The following is a 4,925-nucleotide window of genomic DNA, read 5'->3' on the forward strand; positions in this document are numbered from 1 at the left end:
TCAAAATCCACAGGAGGCCCCTGGCATCACTGATGGAGAGAGGGCAGCACAGCACTGCCTTAGGGGCTCTAGTCGCGCCTCTTCAGGGCATTGGATGTTGTACTTGGTCCCTACTATGTGCCAAATACTGAGAGATGAATCTACTAACAAACATTCTGGAACAGCTCCCAATCTTGTGGGTGACAGTGAAATGCCGAGATAATTCTGAAGGTGTAGGAGTGAATATTAAGGGGAGTGGGGGTGGGGAATCTAGAAGGCCTGAGGGAAAAAAACGATTCTCCAGCTGAGTTTTGTGAAGCAGTCATTAACTGGAAGAAGAGAGGGAATTTTTCAAGGCAAAAGAAACAGACTTAGAAACACGAAACTGGGGTGTTTGTGGAATGGTTTTTAAAAATCAATATGTAGCCATGGAAAAACTTGCCCATGTAAAACAGCCAGAAAACTATTCATAAAAGATTAAACAATAGATTATTTGCTATAGTAAGTAGAGACTGATGTTTATCAAAGAAGAAAAGACTTCAATAAGTTACGGTTCATCCATGCAACAAAAAATGTCAGACCTTGTGCCCCGGGTGTGACAGCCATGAAGCAGAGTGCTGGCATTTAGGCTGTATGGAGGAGAAATAAGTGTGTCACACTATGGGGGTACCACACAGGGTAAGAACAGAGCCTGACAAATACAGAGGCAGGTGCTGTCAACCAACCATTGGACTGAGCATGGGGCCCCCAATGGAGGAGTTAGAAAAAGGACTGAAGGAGCTGAAGGGGTTTGCAACCCCCTAGGAAGAACAACAATGCCAACCAACCAGACACCGCAGAGTTCCCAGGGACTAAACCACCTAACAAAGAGTGCACAGGCAGGGATCCATGGCAAAGGATGGCCTTGTTGGACATCAATGAAAGGAGGTTCTTGACCTGTGAAGTCTCAATGCCCTGATGTAGGGGAATGCCAGGGCGGGGAGATGGGAGGGAGTGGGTGGGTGGGTGAGCATATTAGCAGTTCAAAAACTTAGATGTGAACTTGATTCAAACTTGAAATTTAACACGACCAGGACCTAGACTCTCTGGGACTCTGTCTCAATCCTGTTTTTTGGTGAGTCTCTGGGACCAACTCTGTATCCTCCCTGCCACAGACAAACCAAGCTGCAGGTTCCCTGAGGCTGCAGCTTCTCAAGTCCTAGCATCAGCCTGAACACAGTAAGTGTCCCACGGGATGTGAGCACAGAGACAGACGGGTGGAAGAGGAAGAAAACGGATGTGGAGCAGAACGTGAGGAGAGACATGCTGGTTAACTCAACTCTTAGGGCCATACACACGTCTGACTTTTTATAGTCTTATTGATATATGATATTGAAATCTCTTTTTCAGTAGACAGTTTAACGCATTTCTGTAAACGTATGTGTCACGAGGCTGCCACCAGCTCAATCACGTTTTAGAACAGCGCATCCCTCTAATGGTCCCTCGCACCATCCTTCCCCTTGGGCCCTTTTGATAAGTGATGCATTTTTCTAAGAGTTTTCTAGAAGTAGAATCTCATGCACGCAGGCTTTTGTATCTGGAGTCTTTCAACAGGTCTCGTGATCCAAAGTGTCGCCGTGTGCATGAATGAACAATCGGATCCTTTCGTTGGTCAGTATACTCCACTGTACACAAATCCACGGGTGCAAAAGTAGGCTAGTAGGTCAGTAATGGTCATCAGGCCATGGGAGGGAGCCGAGGGATTATAGGGTCTCCTGTGGGGAGGATGGGAATATTCTAGAATTAGATAATGCTGATGATTACACGCTGAACTCTATAAGGTTAAAATGGTAAGTTCTGTGTTATATAAATTTTATCTGAAGATGGCATTTTAAGAAACACTGCAGGAGTCCTTACTAAGCAAATCATCCTTGAAGGCCAGCTGGCCTGGGTTCAAAGAAGAATTCCGTTCCAAAGGAACCTCAAGGGGCTGGGGATTTAGCTCAGTGGTAGAGCACTTACCTAGGAAGCACAAGGCTCTGGGTTCGGTCCCCAGCTCCGAAAAAAAGAATCAAAAAAAAAAAAAAAAAAAAAGGAACCTCAAGAACTCGGACAAAGGAGTCTGCCTCAGTTCCTCTTCCAACTCATCTCACAGAACTGTGGTAAAAGCCGAGTGATAGACTTCAGCTAACTCACCTGACTTGGGGATTGACATAGCCTAATCAGTGTTGGCTTCTGTTCAACTACCCACACGTGCCATGTGCTAGGCTGGAACTGGATTCAGCAGGAAACAAACACTGCGATCCTTCAGCGAGAAATGACGCTGAACCATCAAAACGTTAAGAAGTAGGGTGGGCTTGGAGGTACAGGCCTCTAATCCCTGCTATTTGGAAAGCTGAGGCAGGAAGATCACAGATTTGAGACACACATTAGCTACAGAATGTGTCTAAAGCAAGCCTATCATCACTCTATGGAAACATTGTATCAAAGTGAATGGTAAAGGCTAGGGCTGGGCATGGCCGCATTGCTTATAATCACAGCACTCAGAGGAGACAGAGACCAGAGACCTGTGAATTTGAGACTAGCCTGGTGTACATATTGAGTTTGAACTTATAGCAAGTTCTAGGCCAGACAGAGCTACATAACCCCTCCTCAAAGACAAACCTAAAATGGACAAGATCCTCTTCAGTTCAATCCTCAGTACCTGGAGGAAAAATTGTCCCCCTACTGGGGACATTCTGTAAAGTAAGCTGATTTAAAATATATATCAATATCGTTAAAGACAAAGACCAAAGGAAGGCTCTTCTACTTCCAGATTAAGGAGACAAACAGACATGCCTTTTTATTTTTGCTACTAAAGATACTATGGAATAGAGATTAAGTAATGATATCGAACAGATTTTATTTTGTCTTTGTGTGTGTAGGCAACGATTGGACCCAGGACTTTAATACATACTAAGCACATGCAGAACCACTGAGCCCATACACCCCAGGCCTGGTGTAGGAGTGTGTGTGTGTGTGTGTGTGTGTGTGTGTGTGTGTGTATTGGAGGTGCTACCCTTTGCCCAGAGCCTCAGATGACCCAAAGGGAGTCCTAAGAAATGTTTCTGCATCCTTAATCTGCACACATACACACACACACACACACACACACACACACACACACACACACACAGAGTTTGAGAGCCTTAAGGAAGGGTTGAGGCAGACACTGCTGGTCCCTAGACCATGGATCTCAAGAAGCAAAAGTCCCACACTGCATGGCACAGACCTGCCAGGATCCAAACACCGGTTTCATTAAGGGAACAGCACTATAGAAAGAAATAACAAGATGTGGGAGTCATCCAGTCATCAGCCTGCCCCCTCCAAATGCTTTCTGGCAAGTCGAGCTGCCTCTTTTTCCAACACACCTTCATTCACAGAATGTGCAGAGAGTACCCACTGGGTGCTACACTTTAGGATGCAGAGCTGGACGAGGTGAACATTCTTCACTGAAACAGTTACCCTTATCCGGCCCATCCCTTCTCCTGGGAGACTCTGAGTCAGCCTTAAATCCAAGCAGCGTTGAGTCCAACAGGTAAACTTGTCATCCAAGTCTCAATGTCACAGGCACAGAGAGGACATTGCAGGAAGGGAGCGCCAGAGATTTCAAGTTTCTCAAAAGCAGGGAAAAATAAAACAGGAGTTGGCAGTCTTGCTGTGGCATTTGGGTGCTAAAAGTCTCTTCTAATTAATATTTCTGTTGTTTTATTTTTAGTTCTCAACCTTAAACTGCACTACCTAACCAGTGCCAGGTTCTTTTCGTGTTTAATATTTTCATTTTTAATTAACTGTTTGGGGGTGCACGTGTGTGAGCACATGTGCCAGAGACATTGAATCCCACTGGAGCTGGAGTTACAAGGGGTTATGAACCCTGACCTGGGTGCCGGGATTCAGACTTGGGTCCTCTCTGAGAGCAGCACGAGTTCTTATCCACTTTACCATCTTCCCAGCCCTAGTCTCGTCGTATGTTTCAAACATTATTCTTGGAATAGATACTTGAGATAAATAATCGGTTTTACATAGGACCAACATCAGCTACTGTTGTTAAAGACCCTGGGTTAGTGTGATGTCACTCTCAGAGGTGGGAATTCAGCTCAGCAGATAGGTGCTGGAAAGCAGGATGCTAAGTGCGTATGAGCAGATGGTGCCTCGTGGAAGATCTGGAAAAATGGTGAATGGGTCTACCTGCAGCACACTCACCTCCCTGAGGCCTCCTGCACACACCCATCAGCACCTCAAGATTATCCTGCCCCTTTGTCTTTGCAAGTGTCAGCTGTCCTCTGTCTGCCTTTGTCTTCTCTTCCTTTCCCAGGACTGACTTTGGTTTCCCTGGTACTTCTGAGTAGTTTCATCCAGCTGCTGCCCAGGAACTGCCCCCTCCCCCTTTATCTCTTTGCCTCTGGTGGCTACTGCCTTCCCCAGCTTCCTGGGCAGGGCACACATCTTCAATAAAGAAGAGGACACCTCCAGTCAGACAACCCCTCCTGCAGCAGGCTACCCCAGAACTTTTCACTTCCTTTCAGAATGGCTGGTTCCCAGGTCATCTCCCTGAATCAACAGTATCGCTGCTGATCATCTTTTTTTTTTTTAAAGATTTATTTATTTATTTATTTATTTATTTATTTATTTATTTATTTATTGTATACGAGTACACTGTAGCTGTCTTCAGACACACCAGATCTCATTACAGATGGTTGTGAGCCACTATGTGGTTGCTGGGAATTGAACTCAGGACCTCTGGAAGAGCAGTCGGAGCTCTTAACCGCTGAGCCATTTCTCCAGCCCTGCTGATCATCTTTTGAAGATGCCCTTGAGTCTGGGGAGATGGCTTAGAGGGTCAAGCACTTGAGCACGAGGACCTGAAGCCCATGTAAAGCCAGGTACAATCCCAGCGCCCCACAGACAGATGGAAGGCGGAGATAGAA

The 4,925-nt window shown here is 45.9% G+C and overlaps 1 long non-coding RNA gene across 1 annotated transcript; it reads right to left on the reverse strand.

Moving 5' to 3' along the window:
• Window positions 1-1,300: 1,300 nt before the first annotated feature.
• On the reverse strand, window positions 1,301-4,596 carry LOC102551612 (uncharacterized). The gene is made up of 2 exons (XR_015642639.1): window positions 3,369-4,596; window positions 1,301-1,733 (listed from the first exon to the last, which is right to left on the reverse strand). It is a non-coding gene; the product is annotated as an uncharacterized LOC102551612 (long non-coding RNA).
• Between the last annotated feature and the right edge of the window lie 329 nt (window positions 4,597-4,925).

This window comes from Rattus norvegicus, chromosome 18, assembly GCF_021556685.1.
Source record: "Rattus norvegicus strain SHRSP/BbbUtx chromosome 18, alternate assembly SHRSP_T2T, whole genome shotgun sequence".
Taxonomy (NCBI): Eukaryota; Metazoa; Chordata; class Mammalia; order Rodentia; family Muridae; genus Rattus; species Rattus norvegicus.